The following is a 20,104-nucleotide window of genomic DNA, read 5'->3' as shown; positions in this document are numbered from 1 at the left end:
GGCTCAATATGCACTGATGAAGCCCCAGCACTGTTAGGCAAAAATTCAGGATTTTTTTCACACATGAAAAGAGAATTACCGGAAGTTATAATAAAGCATTACATGTTGCATCGCCATGCACTTGCGTCGAAAGCATTGCCAAAAAGTTTAAAACAACATCTAACTAACTACAGCAGTAAATGTAGTAAAATACATCCGAGCGCTTAATCATCGCATTTTTGGTGCATTTTGCGAAGAAATCGGTGCTGATCATACCGTGCTCCTATATCACACCGAAATACGATGGTTATCTAAGGGTCGCATGCTTAACAGAGTTTTTGAATTGCGTGAGGAAATTATTCAATTACTGACTAGTCAAAACTGTTATTTAGTAAAAGATTTTGAGAGTAATGATGCAATGCTGAGGCTGGCCTACTTAGCAGAAATATATAGCCATTTAAATGAATTGAATCTATCAATGCAAGGATTTGGTATAAATATAATAATATCTAATTAAAAATTATCTTCATTTATCGCAAAATTAGAAATTTCGATACGTCGAGTAGAAAAGGGGAATTTTGTAAACTTTCCCTTGCTTGATTCTGTTATTGCGAAAAATGAAAAGAATACAATTATACCCGACATTGTAATGCATTTGAGACGACTGAGCGAATCATTGAATGGATATTTTTCTACCGGAAATATGACCAAAACTCAGAGATGGATACTGGATCCATTTCTATTTGACTTAAATTTGATGGATGATAGTGATTTGAAAAAAGATCAACTTATTGAAATGCGAGCAAGTGGATATGTTCAAATGGAATTCGAACAATCAGAATTGCAACAATTCTGGTGTTCACAGTTACAACGTTATCCAGAGTTGGCGAACGGAGCACTGCAGTTACTCTTACCCTTTGCTACCACCTACTTGTGCGAAATGGGATTTTCATCGCTTTTGCATATAAAAACTAAAGCGAGAAATCGCTTAAATGCAAGTGATGACTTACGCGTATGTCTTTCAAAAAAGGAACCTGGCTTCGCCAGTATAATAATGAACAAATAACAACAGACTAGTCATTAATAAAAATAATATTGTTTTGTATTTATATAAATGTACAATGTTTTTCAATAAACAATAAGTTTCGCAAAAAAATGTATTTTTCTAGACTAAAAAAAAATTAAAACACATTTTTCAATTATATTTTAGATTCAATGGGGTGCGACTCGCTAGAAAGGTTAAGAAACACTGTCTTTGAAGAATAATATTCTTTCTCTTTACATACTTAGTTTCTTTTTTCAACACGTTTCCTTTTCACTTTAAATTTTTGGGATTTAATTAAAGATTTCTGTTATTCTAAAAAGACTAAATGCATTTAGAATGTATAGAAAAAGCTGCTAATTTTATTTCTTTAGTAATACGAACATTCAGAAGATATATGAAATACATATGGTAAGGTCCGGTCACAGAGCTGGTGTGGCATAATTTTTAGAATTTAGAGACACACCGAAACATCTAGAAATGGCAAAACTTTTAGAATTTAGAGCAGGCATTGGAAGCAGAATTTAGGTTCCACAGAGACTGCGTCAGGTGGCAAAATGCCTAGCGGTATGTACCTCTGTGTATGATGCATTACGACATATTAGATGAATCTTTTGAATTGACAGTTTTTAATTTCTTTATTAATAAAAAATTCATTTAATTTTCTATAATTCATGTCCATATGATAAGATCAGAAGTACTTTTGATAGTTTCCATGCTTGCGTCTAGTGACAAGTAGAGAAAATAAAGGGAAGATAAAAATGTTAAGAAAGCGATTCTGGAATCAGAAGTAAAACATTCAACTACTATTATGTTTTCATTGTTCTTCCATATGTTCTCCAAAATGTAAGAAACTGCGTGTTACTACCATGGAGACATTTTTCATTTTGTCACATTTTTCTGGAATCTTTTAGAATCGTGGGTCTATAACTTGCCTTCAAATCTTTCTAAACTTTCCAAGCTCCAATGTCTAAAATCCTAAAGAAAAATTACCCCTACAAATTCTGCAACAGCAAAAAGCCAGAAATGTTAAAAAGAAAAAAATTGGAGGACAAAGGTGTGAAATTAGTTTTAACATGCATATTCTGAGAATTCTGATCATTCTGAGAAAAAAGAAAAACTTTTACCATGAAAAAATTAAAAAGATATTTTTAATTACTTACATAGCTATTTTGCTTTTGATAAAAACTGCTTCATAAACTGTGCTTTATAGCATTATTCCTTGCTTATTTTTCAGATTCAAAAAATTGTATAATCTGTGGCCAAAATGGAACTTTATAATATGACAGTGAAAAATAAAAATGCTTTATTTTAATGTTTTTTCTTAACTATAGTTCCAATATATTACCATTATTTTAATGAAATTTATCAATGTTAGAATGTTCTAAAATAATTGTCAAAAAAATTCCCAGATCTCGGAAATAAAAATTTTCTATAGAAACCTATCTTAAAATCGCCAAAATGTTGATAATCGCCAAATTTAGAACCGTTTAATAAAAGAATTCACATCCCCAAAAGCGGAAAGTTGTTTGAGAGATCTTCATTACAAAACATGAAATTATTTTGAAATGCTTATGTTTGACTTCTTGCTCAGAAACTCGAATATCCCACCATTTATATTACAAATAGGAACAAATTATAGCTCATGAAACCATTTAAAAAATAGCCATATTTGTCATTGAATCACCAAAAAATATTCCTGCAAAATGCTAATTCACACCCAAAATGGCAGTTGTAAAAACAGACAGAAATTTCAGAGGATTAAAATTAAGGACCTTCTGCCGATTTTGGCCGAAATTAAGGACTTTTAAGGACCAAAATCGATTCAAAAAACCTTAAGGACACTTAAGGACCGTACGAACCCTGGTATTCGAAATGACAGCCACTACCTACTCTCCCAACACTAAAAAACTTGTTGATGACAAAAAACAAGTTCAATCATTCTGATTAAAGTTAATAAGTCTGATAAAAAAAAAGTAGCTACATTTCATTTTCTTTCTTAGCACAATTCAATGTCAGTTTCTTTTTGTTACATTACAGTTTAATTAAAATTGATTTCATATTTACTAGAAATGCAAGTTTATAGGCAGTAAACAAATGTACGGTTTTTTTTTTTTTTTTTTTTTTTTTTTTTTTTGATTGGTAATTCTTTTGGTTCACAGTAGGATTTAAAAATAGCACAGTAGCTCAGATGCTTCATAAGTTTGACGACCATTGCTCTAAACTCAGCCAGATGTAAAGAAATTCTTAGCCTCCTGATTCATTATCAAGCGTTTCAAACAAAACCACAGAATTCATCTAATAAAAAGATTTTTTCAATGAATGATTAAATTACGATATTCAAAAATGTCACATTTTACTAATCAAAGGGTTTATTGCTCACTAATTATATCCATTCTCAAAATCTGCTCTAATCTTATTTGACATTAAAAACAGAGATGATACGAATGAAAAATAATCTCTTTATTATTTCATGAAAGTAAGCATTATTTTATGTACGTGGTAGTTTTAATTTGTGAAACTAATGATGATATACACTTATTTAATTACTATCATAAGGAGTTAACCTAAAATTATATGTACTGTGTAAATATATAAATGTTTAAATTAAGATTAAAATTTCTATGATCACAGTATTAAAATATTTATGCTAAAGAAAGCATTTTTCAGCTATAATATGTTATTTTATTTTCGCCTCTATTCATCTCAATAAATTTTTTTTCGGGGGGGGGGGGGGTGAGAGGGTTGTATTCTTAATTCTAATATGGATTAACTGAGTCAAAGATTATTAAAATGATAATACAAAAGCATTAATAAATTTTTGGTACAGAAGTTGCAGCTTCGGTTCTTGTTTACTCACTCGATTATCAGGTTCATGAGTGTGGCACTGTTCCAACGTGTGCAATTTTTCGTTTTTTTAAGATCATTTACTGTCAACACATTTTCAGTATGTTGTCGAATTACTTTTACTGTGTCTCCGATATTAAAAACTATCATAAGGTGTAAAATATTCTCCCCGTCTGGAAATTAGGTAGAAAACTTAACTAACAGCCATGCTGCATCGTAATAAAATTAAACTAAGACAAGGTACAGCAAAGACTATATCAGAACTCTGATTCAAAAGTACAACATATATGAACATACTGAGCTGAGCCCTATTTTTCAATGATGAAAACCCTCTTTCTTTGCTTTATACTGCGTAGGCGCTAACTTATCTGCAAATGTGGAACGTATTAATTTTGACAACAATGAAATTCTCCTCTCCGCATTTCTACCCTTAGAAAAAGAATAAAAGAATGGGTCAGTAAGCATGGGAAAATGGTTCCAGATTTAAAGGAAAATTATAAACGGCTGAGAACATTTAGTGTTGAAAATGATACTTTCAATCTTTTTGGACAGAATCTCATTTGGGCAAAAAGGCATAGAAAACATTTTAAGTGCCTCTAATAACTACTAACAAACATCATACACTAAACAAACATCCAAGCCTTGTACGGCATTCGAAAGCAGGCCCAATGATAAAGCAGCCAGGATACTAACAATTATATCGACCAAGCAGTACATTAAACATTGTTCACACCACTGCTGCCAAATATATAATTGCATACTTTTCCTTTTCTATCATGAATTAGTGTATACAGCATGTCCATAAAAGTCCTTATGCATACTTTTAATTTCGCAGTCATTCGTCACAGGAATATGTTTTGTTTCCTTATTTACAGCATACCTCCAATTACAAAAATGCTTTAAATAAGGAAAATATTTATGATATGGCACTCTCACGTTAAAAAAAAATGAACTTTGTAAAAATTATGAAAACTAACTTTTTATATGGCCTTTGGTCCTTACAGTTACGTTTAGTGAAAGTTTATACACGTTCTAAAAAATAAATACAAAAGTGTTCTCCTGAATGACAAAAACTGACTTAAATATTAAAGTTTAAAATCATATCCAGAAGTTGTACACAATTTGAAGACTGAAATATTCAAATCCATATGCAATTAAAAGTGAAATATCAGTAAATGTTTCTTATGCTAACAGATTAAGTAGAGCACTGCTAACAACAGCACAGCTACACAGGTTGCCAAGAAACCACTGCTTAAGTGAAAATGAAAAAGATAAAATAAGAATGACTACAAAGAAGTCAAGCTACTGGTGCCATCTATTAATGAAAGAAAACTAAAATATAATTTTCTTAAAGGCTGAGGGTAAAGATGGATTGGAATTCAGGCAATTAACTAGAACAGAAAGGTTTTTTTTTTTTTTTTTTTTTTTTTTTTTTTTTTTTTTTTAATGTGAAATGCCTCTAGAAAATCCAATTCACCAATGCCAGATGATTTTTGAATAAGTTTGGCTGAAAAAAAAAAAATGTAAAGCGTGATTTTTCTCACCAACAGTGCTGAGAAACAGAGGATTTCTGTGTTTCCTTTTTCCTAACTTATGCCTCATGTTCTTTAATACGAAATTTTAAACCTTTCGTCCCTGAATATGAATAATAGATTTTCAGCCAGAAACAAAAGCAATTTCTATTATCATAAGGTTATTTTTTTCATTGTTTTTTCTTAGGGGACTGCAGTTGGCTATGCATGATTGTGGTTGGCCATAGACGTACCCAAAGCCCCATAATTTATTGCTTGTAACAATTACTTGCCTAAATTATGGTACACATATATACCGGTAATAAATAATGGTATACATATATACCGGTAATAATACCGGTTGATACATATACATATGTGATATTTTAGCAGTCGTGAACATGAAATAATGAAGCTTGGCATCAAAGTCCAGGCGTTGCTATGGCTGAGTGTTAAGGCAGCAGAATGATGATGCAGAAGGATTTTGCTTTTAATGGCACATCTTTATTCAATTCCAATGGCAGATAATCTTTCTTTTAGATGAAATTCTTTTCATTACATATCAAATACCGTTTCAAACTAAATACGATGAAATCTAGGCTTTTGATGTCATAACTATTCTAACAAAGGGAAGAAAGATGAGAAGCACAGCAGCAGCATAGATCTTACTAGAAGAGAAAGAGATGAGCTTCTGATGCAAAATGGCGCACATTTGTTATTTATAGCAGCGGTTACGTAATACGCATGAATGTTCTGGAAAGTACTGGTCTAGAGGGAAGATCCTGAATTGCAGAAAGTTAATTAAAGGTTGCTGGTTTGCAAAAAGCAAAGCCGTCCTATTTTTTTTATATTTCACACATATATATACACACCATTATATATAATAATTTATTTACTAAATAATATTGATTAATTGATTGTATTAGCTCCTAAGTTTAATTATAGTAGGTTACTTTGCAGCAATTGCGCAAGTAGTAGTAACTTGTTTTCGCACTAAATGAATTTAAGATCATACCAATATAGATATATATATATATATATATATACCAGATAAACAAAAAGGTAAATAATTTCTAAACTCTAAGTAATTCATACATACCTAATATTAAAACATATTTTAAATATTACAGAATAAAATTATGTATAAAATCAAGTTTATTCTTGCAAAAATTTACTGTAAAATGTATAATACAGGCACTCACAGGTTTATTAACAAACATAATCTTACATTTTGTGAAATCAGCATGTTATACACTGGGGTGATATCGTGGTACTTAAAATACCGCAGTGGTACACTTTTTGTTTAAATGTGTCCTGCAGGTATTTTTAAACATCAGTGGTACACATGTGTACCATTTGGGACGAAAATGTTAAGCCCCTCTCAGTTTGACCAATGTAAATTAAACCACATTGGCATGGAATCCTGTAAATACCCCAGGAATTCATATCCGGAATGGGATCCTTAAGTATGGAACTGAGAATTTTATTGATAGAAAAAGAAAAAAAAAAAATCTGCACTTAAACCATTAAAACTAGTTCTGCAAAATTACAAATGTTATGATGATTCTTGTTGTTTAAACTTCTCCAACATTTTTTTTTTAACATTGTTAGTAAAAAAAAAAAAAAAAAATTGCAGAAATCTTAACTCGGATTTGGAAATTGTGTACATAGTGAACTGTATTTATATACAATAATGATAATAGCATCAAGTATACAAGATGAAATGCTTGCATGAAAGTATTTCAAACTTTATTCGTATAACAGAAGCGTGTTATGTTAAATCTATTGATACTTTCTCTAATACATTGCTAGCCCATTATAAGAGGTTATCAGCATTGTGAAATAATAAGAACAATGTTCCACAACTCAAAAACTAAGATGTTAGTTTTCATTTCTCAGCCTAGTAATGGAGATGTCAATTCTGTACTACTCACTTGAATATATCATTTTATTTTTTTTAAAAATGCTTTAATGAGAGATAACTTTACAAGAAAATCGACTATTCTAGAGTTCAAGATTAAAGTGTTAATTTTTTCAAACTTTCAGTTTCAATATGAAGTTATTTATCATTGGGTTAAATCCCTCTGTTAAAAACTTAACAGTTAATGGACAACTTTACATGAAACTCATTCTAATTTTTGCATCAAGACAAAAATATCAAGATGCCTACATATGATGAAACAATCTCTCTCTTTATTTCACACATGATGGCTAATACTTATTAAAGCAAATAGCTATAAAATACAACTAATTTCTCACAATTTTCTACCTCACTATGCTGGATTCACCTAATTTATTGTCAAACTAAACATATTTATCAATGCATAAATACTTAATCCTAAAATATTAGAAATCTAAAACATTTTGCCAACTTTTCTTCCTGCAACACATATCATTTCTATCCAGATGCTCTTTGACTACTTTAATCAAACATGTCTTTCATTAAAGCCAATGTTTATGGCACAGAAAGGGCACATGTTCATTTAAAATCAGAGTGTGTAAAAAATATTTTTTTTCCCTTTAAACAGCTTTACAAGCTGGATAAAAAGGTAACGGCAATACAATTAGATCATAATGGATATCCAACAGATGGCACTTCTGCCTTCTTGAATTGACAGCAGATAATCAAGTGAGGGTGTGCAGTGAACAGTGGCAGTTGTACTTGATTCAGTTTTCCCCTGAATGGTTTTGAAGAGTGAAGTAAAAAATCAAGCAGGCAAACAAAATGTTTACAAAGCAGAGACCTTTGGATAAAAACTGAAGTTGCACAAGGTTGTAGCACACAAAGCTGTTAGCAGGATTTATTAGAAGCAAGTGTGGTGATGCTGCGTTACATATCATGCAGTCACATTATGGGAAGGAGGGATGTTCCATTAAGAATGGGCACTCGGTCAGCATTAGTGTCATTCCAGATGACCCCAGACTAACAATATTCAGCTCCTTGCGTCTTTATTGGTTTTTGAAGGAATTAACCATCCAGTTAGCCATATGCCACAAAACTGTGCTCCAAATTCTGCAAGATATCCCTAGGATACTGCAAAATACCAGGGTACTGGTCATCCCATATGCTATCTGAGATGTAATATTGACCCTGTTATGCCACTTGCACAGAAATTTTTTAACCCTAATTCCATTAATGACAATTTTATTGGATGGCTCATTTGATGGCTTGATAAAACTTGGACTTGCTCCTATGAACCATACATGAAAAAGCAATCCAATGAAGGAAGGCATCCTGGTTTACCTCATCTACAAAATGTGCACATGATGTAAAGGTAATGCTCAACTGACATGACATTCATGGAATGTTACTGGAATGCTGTAATTACACTACAACAGTTTCCTACAACAGCAATTTGCATTCAGCACTCAAGGAAAAGCACTGACACATGTTGGTGATGAATTTAGTCATCATCCATAACAATGTGAGCAGTCACAGATCTCCTGCAATGGTCGTGATGTAAAGGGTACTGGATATAAATCAGAGTGATTATAATCACTCTTCACCAAAATAAAAGAACCACTACAAGGGCTCCAATATAACAGCAGATAGGAGGTTATTTATGCTACAAGGTAACTGCTGCAGGATATCAATAGAAATGAATGTGCTGATGCTGCATTATGCTTCCAGTAATTTTGCAGGAAGTGATATGGTAGGTAATTATATTTTGGGATTATGTTCTTTGCTATGGTAATAAAATCTTGTCAGAATTATCAATGTGTTACCACTATATTTTATACAACCATGTTACTTGATTTAAATTGCAATTTTTCACTTAATTCATATTTTTGAAATCTATCTGCTATTTCCCCCCTTGTTCTAAATAAAGTTTTATAGAACAATTTAGAGTTTAAGTAGCATAAAAGCATCTAATTATACTAACCTATAGTTACAATTTTTAAACTATTAGCTTAGTTAAAACCAAATTAAATAGATACAGTCAAAAGTCTTTAATCCGGACATACATAATTCAGAATGATGTATAATCCGCACCTCAAAGCTACAAACTTTCTGCATGCATTTACGCATGCGCATAATACTTTTACGCATGCACGTATAACGGACGGTATAAGCTAAGCTAAAATTATCTAATTATCTATTTCAGTTAATGTTGCAGATTGCGTTGTTCCTTAATCTTCTAATTGGATCTGGCTTATTATTTTTTGCAGACTCTTAGAGCAATTTTATAAAAGTAAGCTTGAACTTTCAATTATGTCAAAAAGAACTTCTGATTCTGGAGCTGCCAAAGGATATACAAAGCGAAAGCATGTTTCGATGTCCATCAAACAAAAAGTGGAATTCCTGCAAAAAATGGATAAAGGCATATCCTCTGATTCTCTAACAATTCCGAAATCTGTTTATAAATTTTACGCTGCTCTGTGGGGGGGGGGGGACGTCGCAGCATGCAATGAACTGGAAGTTGATCTGTCAGCACTATCCTTATCTTCAGGGCAGATGTTTTATTTTATTCGGCTCATAATTCCTTTCTAAATGTAGTATTTCATCTCGATGTACTCAGTCTTTGATATGATTTAAATCAAATTCTCCTCGTCATTATAAATATCACGAATACACATCAAACAGTTTTCTGGTTGCAATTTTCTAATTTCAACTATGCATAATGTATGCTTTACGCATGCACGCAATGAAAGAAATGTTTAATAAAGTAAACAAATAAATATTAAGCTTTTTTCTTTTGTAAGTTTCGATACCCTTTAGATCATAATTGCTCTTTATTTCATAAATTATGGTTTCATATTTTTAATTTTATAATTTCTGCATGCCATCTTACCAGATTTAAATTGATGACCTATAATCCGGAAAAACCGATAATACGGAATCGCTGAAGTCCCGACGAGTCCGGATTAAAGACTTTTGACTGTACTAAGCTTTCCATACTCTTATGTACATATTTATGATAACCTACACAGACACATTTACAAATATTACATGAATATCACATCATATATTATATAAAGTTTGCTGTAACCTCTAGTTTCACATAGTAGTAGTAGATCTTGGAACTTATTCTTTCTGAAGGTACTGTTCTGTTATCAGGACTGGATTCAGAAATGTATGCATGTGTTCATATTGTGTTCACGTATATATGTAAGTATGAATGTATGCATGTACATACATACACACACATGTGCATACATTCATAGATTTCTGAATACGGTCTCCCGATAACAGAATAGTACTTCTGTGAATATAAGGCTACCTAGTAGTGATTTTCTATTGGTTTGGTAAAACTGTTGGTACTTTTCCGTTTTGCCGGCACAAACGATAAAGTCGCCAATAATGGTACAACTGATGCCAAACGGAATATTCTCGCTGGTAACCTTTTACGCTTTATTTTCATTTGTAGCCATTTCTTATCAGAATGATTATTTCTTTCCATACTGGCATACAATTACATAGAATTTTTACCCAGACAGTTCAATTTTATGCCCTAAGGCCATTCCTAGTAATTGGTCAATTAGGATGCAATCACATTGCTCATTTGAAGGCGAAAATATAGAAAATGCAAAGTCGAGGGTTAAATTTATCAGTTCTAATGAGAATGCACTAGCGAAGTAAAGCACTGTAGTTTTACATAATTCCTGAGTAAGCTACCCGTACGAATTGAAATAATTCTTGCATTTAAGTTTGTATTCCAAATTAAGATTCAATTTGAAATTAATGTAGATAATTACTGAGAGAATTAGATTTTTGTAGCATAGTTTACATGAGATGAAATCACTTGGGAATCACGATATGAAACGGCGAATAAGGATGTTGTACCTTGAAAGCATCTAGGAAATTCTTAAATTAATGTCTTTTTACAAATTTATCGGCTTTATTTATTGTCTTTTTACAAAATTTTAAACGATATTAAAATGTTTATGCCTTCAAAATAAAAATTTCTTAGAACTAACATTTGTTAACATTTTTTTATGTGTATACTGTGTGTTGTCGCCAATAAAGTCTGCTTGGCGAGATTTGCGCCAGCGAAACGGAAAAGTACCTTCATTTCTTATTATTCAAGAAATTATACAATCTCTTAGAGATTTTTTTAAAATTTGCAGAAGTTTAATTAAAAGTATGAAGTTGTCCTTAATAAGGAAATCTATTAATTACATAAATAGTAACCACTTTGGAAGAAGCCAAAATATTTCAGATTCTAGCAAAGTTAGTGTTTGGCAAATTCCATCTAACACAGAAGTAAATTTATCTTTTTTAAAATATTCGAATTTGTCTTCAAGTATAAGCTTGAGAGAATTGAAATCTGTTATAAAAATAAATATAATAGACTCTCACTCAAGAATTTAATGTTTTCGAAATAACAGGTACTACAAGTTTGGAAAAATTGAGGGATGCATTGTCTGTGAATAAATTTGCTTGAACCAAAGCGCATGTGATTTTTCAGTTGCTAATGATTTTATTAACAAAGCAAGAAACTGAAATAAACTAAAATAACAATTTAATAAATAAACTGAAGTAATAATTTAGATTCATAAAATTCATATTTAACCAAAAAAAAAAAAAAAAAAAAAACTATTTTAAAAGGAACAGGTATCCAGTGTTCTCTGTTTATAACTTTAGTGCCACAAGCACTTAAGTTTTTATTTGTTACATAAAATTTAAAGCCAAATAACTATAAGTTACTCTCTAAATACTTCTTAGGTATCAGTTTTCATTTCTTCAATACGGACATAACATTAAAATTATCAAACATTAAGATTTCGCTATTTTCGCTTTTTTTATTTAAATTAACATTTACTATTTAAAAAAAATTAATAAAAAGAACATGAAACAACAGTATGTAACAAATTCATATCTGATCATTTTAATGCCCAGCTGCAACAAGTATTACATTTTCAAGAAATCGGAATATTAGGAGTACAAATACAACATTACTTCTGTACGAGCTATGCAAATGTAATAATTTTGCAGGGGTGCACAATGGTTACATAATTTTTATAGGAAAGAACCACTAAATTAGAAATGTTTTGCTTGGGATTCAAAATTATGTTTCATAGGCAATATCCAGACATCCTAACATTTTGGCATTTGTAAGATTAAGCAAAGATTTCTTCCCAAATACACACAATCTCAGTCAGTCATTAATTTGTAATAAGAACTGTGTTCATCTGTGCCCACTGAGGTGTATAACTGAACTGCAAGTTGTATTTGTTTGTACCACTATGGTGTGCAACTGGAATGTGACCTGAACTCACTAATGACCATCAAAAAGCTAAGACAATGCTATAAAAATATTCTTCAAACCAATAGACGTTACAAGGTGTGAATACATAAAAGCTACTACAGAGGATTTCAGTAATGGCTTAGGTAAAAAAGGTGATTTCCATTAAAACACTATAATTATTTGCAATCAAAATTTTAATTTCACAGAAAAATATAAAACCTAATTAAGATTAGATGATTTTTGAAAAAATTATAAAGCATACATACAGGGTGTTCAGCAAAGGAATTCCTGATTTCAAATTAAAAATCTCAAAAGCAAAGATCAATAGAGAAATACAACAAGAGGTATATTTATTGTGAAAGCTGCAAGACTGTTAAATAGAAGTTCTTAAATAACAGTTACAAAAGCTGCCAACAGATGGCGCCTGGTGACTTCAGATTTCGAATGGAAACATGTCTAGGCTATTTCTCAGTATTTTTCTAAATGCTGGAATGTTTCAAACGAATTTCTACAGCACTTCTTCAGACAGATTTCCTCGAATTTTACTGAATAATTCCAGAAACAGTTGCAACATTTTCAGAAATAACTACAGGTTGGCTTGTGACTAAAAATCCATACCAGTTCATTGGCCACACTGCCTGTCTCTTGGACATTTAACAAAGAGCTTATGAATGGCTTTCTTTGGGAACATTCATTCATGTTTGAAAACTACGTGCCATAGGACTGTGATATAACCTTTGGTATTCCAGTACTGGAAACGCATGTTGTTCAGCGGAATACATTATTTCAACTTCTTTCTTCCATATGCTAACCTCCTTTCATGTTTCAAGAGTGGAAGTGATCACTCTTAATGTCTTTTGGAGTGTTATTTATATGTACCACGCAGTTTTGTAACTATTACTTGCAAACATCTGTATAATTATCTTACAGCTTTCCCAATAAATATACTGATTGTTGTATTTCTTTACCAATCTTTGTTTTCGAGATTTTTAATTTTGAAACCTTGTATGTATGACTTAAATAAAAATATTTACAAATGCACATAATGTAATTTTGATTTACAAGTACAGATATATATATATCTTCAGTACTCAATGGATATAATTATGTATATATATGTACAGACATATATGCATATAATTACATATATATACATACATAGATAATCATATTCATTAACTTGTACTGCACTTCTTTTGGACTAATCTTTGGAATATGGTAACAAGTAGTTTGGCGACATTTTGGTAAGGCGATAAAGGTTACTAGCTAGGACTTTAGCAGTGTACATGGATAACGTCAAGAGTGTGTGCAATGCCATATTTGTGCAATTCTGGGATTATTTTTTAAGTGAAAATAGGTCGACGTGTACATGGATACCGTGTATGTGCAATTCTTAAAAACGCGTCAAGCAGTTTGCGCGTCCAAACAAAAACTAGCAGTTGCTGTAGCATAGTTGGTCGCCAAATTTTCGCCAAGTTAGCATAATCCAAAGATTAACCTTCTTTTGTTTTTCCACTTTTTAACTTGCTGACTGAAGGAAACAATGTTTTTGCTATTTTTGCAATGGAAGTTTGCTATGAAATATATGAACAGTTTATCTTTAGATTCTACAACTCCCCACCCCCAGGAAACCTTTTATTTTCAGCATAATATGGATTTCAGATGAGTGAGCTCTGCAATTATAAAAAGAAAAATATTTTTCACAATGTTATCACTAAGCTGTAACTTCATAGACACAACTTCTTTTTAACAGTTATATAGCTTAGTTATATAACATTTAAAAATGTTATTATTTAATATGAAAAGGGACTTCGTTAAAAGGGATCATTTTGATAAACAAGATTGCTTGATGAAATCAGATATAGGACATAAAGGAAATGATACAATTAAATGTAATATTCAGAATTTTAAAATTATTCATTCCATAACAAATTATAATATTCTTTCCCTATCTCTATGAATATGCTACTATTATTTAATGAAAATAAATATAATGAATTATTAACTTATATAAATTATTTAAGCCCAGATATCTGGCAAAAAGACTGCAATATTTAGTAAAAAGGAAGGTGCTCTATTTGAAACTGTAAATATAATATATAACGATTAGAATTCTCGAAGTCTGCAAATTCAGAGTGATTACTGATACATCAGAAATTTGTTCATGTTCTACTTTATCTGTACATGCCTTATCTGATTTTTTGTAGTTACACAAGGAACACCTAAGATAATTCTGCCCATATTCAACTTTGAATAGCCTGTACCTCTGATTCCACAGGAATATGCATGGGCTTTCACAGCATATCCAGGATAGTGAGAAATGCTAGCATATAACAACCAAATAATGTACTATACTGGATGAGACTTTTGAAAAAAATTACATAGTTACAACTAGTCAGAGACAAAGAATATGGCACAGCAAGTCAAGCCCTGCATTTGAATACTGTTGCAGACATGCTGATAGACTGTGTGTGTGTTTAAATCAGCTGTATGTGATTTAACATTACACACACAATCACAAATTGAAAATGTCAGTTAACTTTTAGGAACCGAAATCAGTTTCAGAATAATGACAAATAACAATAAAACTTCTGTCAAAATCTAAAAGTCTTAATTTTTTTCTAAGATTAGTTTTACTTTGATTTGAAAGAATAAAGCATTTTCCCTCAAACAAACTTTAGTAAATTCAGCTTCTTAAAAGCATATTCAAATTAAAAAAAAAAAAAAAACCATTCATTCAGTTACTAATCTCTGATCTAATGAAATATATTTAAAGTTCATATCATAACTAATTAAAATAATAACTTACAATTATCACCCTTATATAGCAAACTAAACAAAGAAACAAGTCCAGTCCATTTAAAAGAAAAGCATAAAATTTTCTCTTCAAGAAAACTAAAGGATAAAACGCAAATTTTATCCAAAAGTGGAAAAATAAGTTAAATCTTAAATGTCAGAAGGATTAAAATACAAATTGAATACTGCCGCCAAAACGTACACAAGCACAAAAATATGAGAAATATTCAACCATCAATTAATAAAAGATAAATGATATAATCCAAACTGAAAATACGCAGAACTAAAGTTTTGAAATAAAAACACAAAATATAGTCGTATATTTAAAAAAAAAAAAAAAAAATCACCTACTGTTTCACACGTTGTTGTTGATCTCTGGAAACATCACATTTAGTTTCGTGTCTAGAAAATGCTCGTCGCAGAAGCAAGATACGCGCTAATATTACTCTCACTTTCATACGCAAGTAAATGGATTCGAATAATCTATAACACATGGAGAAGACTGGAAAAACTGCGATAAAACAAATGATAAATATTCAGATGCGTGGAGCAAAGCTCACAACAGAATTTTGAAAATAAATATAATACTCATATTAATTATTTAATTTCAGCTATCAGCATTGGCAGTGTTTTTCTCCTTAATTAGAAGGAAGCTATAAACAGTGTTATCGAAATATACCTGCTGAGGGCAGTCACAACTTCAACAGAAAATTTAAATAAAAAAGCTAACAAAAAATTTCGGCCGGTACATGACAGACGAATTTTTGCAGGCACCTGAGACCCGTGACGGCGGAAGTGTGCAGTCATGTGACCTTTAAAAACCGGTATACAAAGTAAGGTACGTCACAATTTTTGTGTGGACGGAAAAGTGTACCCTCACATGATTAGTTTTGGTGCTAAGTTGCTATATTTGGCTAGTTATCACCCTTTGTGTTGAATTGACCGTATAATATAAACAAACGTGGAATACTTTTTGTTAAGATACGATGGTGCTGTAGTAATCGCTAAAAGTTTGATGGAACATGGGAGAACTTCCATCTTCGGTATTCTTTGAAACGACATTTATTTCCTGCTAAAAATATAATAAATACAAGTACAATATAATCTAAAATTTTAATATCTGTGTATTTCAGAATCAGCATTTCATATTATTTTTTGCAAAAGCATGAGGAAATTTTGGGGAAAGTGCAGAATCGCCCACTACTTGGCGTGTTTTTAAGAATTGCACATACTCGGTATCCACACTTAAAAAAAACATCCTAGGATTGCACAAAAAATGGCATTGCGCACTTCCTTGACTTTAACCATGTGCACATCGACCTATTTTCACTTGAAAAGTAAAAAAAGAGGAGGTCTGCGATCACCGAGGCAAGCGGCAGCACGATCACTGCGCTCCGTAAAAAAGTGAAAAAATTTCCTTTCCTCTTGGTGATTATCAATTAAATTACTTTGAAATTTTTTTTTTCCCTACAACACCTATATCATTCCAATGAATTTCGGCTCCGATGTTGACGAGAATAAAACAGCGGACAATTTAAGGATATACTCCAAAAGCCTGGAATTTTAAAATAAGTACTTTTCTTTCATCTAAACTAAATAAAATTTCTATAAATAAGTGCCTTTAAATCAATAAATCTTAATTTTTCATCAGTTTAAAGCATTAAAAAATACTTGAAATTGCCATTGCTTGTGGCTTCCTTTGTGTATCAACTCCAAACAGACGCCAACGTTATCAGTTCACGTCTGTCAACACAAAGCCCTTAAGGAATTTCGAGAGAGGGAAAATTTGGGCATCGCGCTATTTCCCTCTCGAATCTTCTGGATTCTCTTTTCTTTTTAGATCGCTTGAATATAGTTTCACCTTTAAATAATATTATACCTCACCGATTTTTTCTCATACTGTTCTTTGCTATCTGTTAAATGTCCATATGTAAGGGATGGTTTATTCTTCACCGCCTTAAATGAATTCTTAGAACTATGAGCTTATATAAATAACAGTGTGCCTCATTGTGTTATACTAACATTAATTAACTAGTAATAAATTATGATAGTAAAATAATTAATCTTGTAATAAATTATGATAGTTAAATTAATAAATACTGTTTAATTTGTGTTTTTGATACATATACTCAGTAATTTACACACATAAATATATATATATATATATTTGGGTGTGTGCGGGTTTTTTTTTTTTTTTTTTTTTTTTTTTTTTGGTTCTATGTTGTTAGTCTGCTGCTGTTTTTTGAAAATGTATGAAAATGTTGAAAATGAAAGTAGCATAAGTTACTTTGGTTAAATTAATATATACTTTTGTTTGATGACTTTTGTTGATATCTCAGGATGCAAGCATACATATTACTTTATATTCCATGCTAAATACCTTGATACGAAGCTTTTAACACCGTCAATATTTGTTTTTTCCCCAGTAACACATCTATTCACCATTACCAAACACACTCACTACACACACACACACACACCTGTGAGACACTATTTATTGTAAAGACAGCTTCTTCTCCTTTTAACTACACTCATGGACACAATCGTATTTTAGGATATTTTCTACTTCTTTTCCTTTTCTTTCTATAGGCCCTTTTTTTTACCTCTATTATTTTTGGGACATTTATTTTAAATTTTATTTTGTCCCATCTTTTCTTCCTGGCCTTTTGAACTCGTACAAGATGTACGAAGTTCCTTTTTACTCTCCTCAAATACGAAATTGCCCCTCTTTCTATATACCTTTCCTTCGCACCTATGCTTGATTTTTCGCCCATCGGTGCAGAAAAACTTAGCGGGTGCAAAACAAGACATCTGTCTACTTTGTCTGTCTGTCTGTCTGTCAGTCAAAATAGATTGACAAAAATCCAATTCTTCTTACTCTTGTAAAAAGCGCTAAACAAACGCCAATCAAATAAGTGGGCGAGTCTGCACTTTAGCCGAAATTTTGATTTAAAAATATGAATTCATACTGATTTGACACTATTAAGTTGTAAAACAGAGTTTTGTTTTTCATGAAAGCACTGAAACTGTTTCGTTATTAAAATACTTGTGTGTTCGAAAATACTGTTTTAATGCTAAATTAAATGCAGTTTTGTTGGTAATTGTGCTTTTGCATAATTTAGTATCATTTGTGAAATGAATAACACCAAATTTAAGATCTGATAATATCTAAAGTTTTCTCTTCCTCTGAAACCTAACTTTAATGTGTTTGTGAGTTTTTGAGCATATCGAAATGTTGGTCCCATCGGCACATATGCAAAAACAAGGGATAACATTTACTATAATAAAAATGTGTTATTTAATGTGATCAAAATGTTGCATTTTTTCCTAAATCAATATGAAATTATGAAACAATAATGTCAGGTGTAGATGGTGACAGCAATTTTTAATGAATGAATTTAGAAACTCTAAAATAAGTGAATTTTGCCTTCCATCTGACAGATGTCATGTCACAAAACATATTTCCCTAAAGCATACCAAAGCTTTATTCCTTGTCCAAAAACATATCTATTTTTCAACTTTGTGATGAAGTGATTATTATAGTTATGAAAGGGCATGATCTTCACGAGGTGAGCAATATTCTTCATGATGAGGAAAATTTGGATGCAAATGTATTAATAAGAAAAACTAACCTCCTCGATGCATTTTCTAAATACATATCTTGAAACTGTGTTTCAGAAAGCTCAATAATGAACTGTTTTAAGCAGGATAATTTTTACCGATGGCAAAACCAGTCACTTTCTCAAACAGATCCAAGTACAGCATATGAAAAAAATTGCTTTGAATGTGATGATGAAAAATTCCTTACTACTGAATATTAAGGACATAGCATTGGTGAGACAGTTTTAAGAAACAGTCATTATGAACAGTTTGTAAATGAAGTTTTTGATCATAACTGTGTAAAGACAACTATTATAGCCTTTTTAGTTCTTATTTCTAAATTAAAGTCCCGTGCAGTTTTATGTTTGTATTATACATCCATTTAATTAATTAAACTGCATTGAAATTTTTTAGGGATATTATTTCTCATCATCTAATATTATCATTAAGTTTATGCTATTCAAATAGATATAGACAAACATGATTACATTTAAAAGTATGCTTTTTCGAAGAATATGCAGTCTAACCTTCCAAAAATTACTTATTGCTCTAAACAGTTTTGTTTTTATGGAGGTGGTCATTTCTTTCAAATGTACTGGTCATTTGCAGAATACCTTACATAAATTTTCCATCCATTATACTAATAGTAAGGGCATTTATAAATTCAGTACTTATAATTAAAATGTAGTTTATAGAGAGTTGACTGCTTTGGCATAATTATTAAAAACATAACTACTTATACAGTGATGTTTTATATAATTGTTGGTACTTGTGATGAAATGATACCATAGCTTACACTGACTATATTTTGTCAATAATTATTTACTTCTTTGTTAGGTTTCTTCTCTGAGTTGCACCTTTACTTACCACATGTTCAGTTTTACTGTTCTTAATTTGACATTTTTATACCTACTCTATTTTAAACTTTTTTCCTCATCTTTTCTTTCAACTTCTTAAATATGGATCTGTGTGGGGGAGCGAATTAATGAAATTAAAAACTTTAATAAAAATTAATATCTTCTGAAGTGTTACGTACTATTCTCAAACTGGGTTAAAATATGCAACATTTTCCTCCTGCTTTGTTATTCAGCTTTCTTACAGATACTCTTTCTTTGTTCTTTCAAAAAGTAGTCTGTGAT

General features: G+C 31.1%; 1 protein-coding gene across 4 annotated transcripts in view; it reads right to left on the bottom strand.

Annotated features, from left to right (window-relative positions):
• LOC118192392 (uncharacterized) overlaps nt 1-16,150 on the bottom strand; it is a 307,764-nt gene extending 291,614 nt beyond the window's left edge. For 3 of the 4 annotated variants that reach the window (XM_085807706.1, XM_085807711.1, XM_085807709.1), the window contains exon 1: nt 15,717-16,145. The gene's annotated coding sequence lies outside the window, so the exon portion shown is untranslated. Of the gene's footprint in view, nt 1-15,716 lie in introns of all 4 variants that reach the window. The other variant, XM_085807708.1, reaches the window with a different exon arrangement.
• Between the last annotated feature and the right edge of the window lie 3,954 nt (nt 16,151-20,104).

The sequence above is a fragment of the Stegodyphus dumicola genome, chromosome X1, assembly GCF_044657685.1.
Source record: "Stegodyphus dumicola isolate Sdum_Otavi_A_Nest chromosome X1, ASM4465768v1".
Lineage (NCBI taxonomy): Eukaryota > Metazoa > Arthropoda > Arachnida > Araneae > Eresidae > Stegodyphus > Stegodyphus dumicola.
This window is presented reverse-complemented; position numbering and strand designations above follow the sequence as displayed.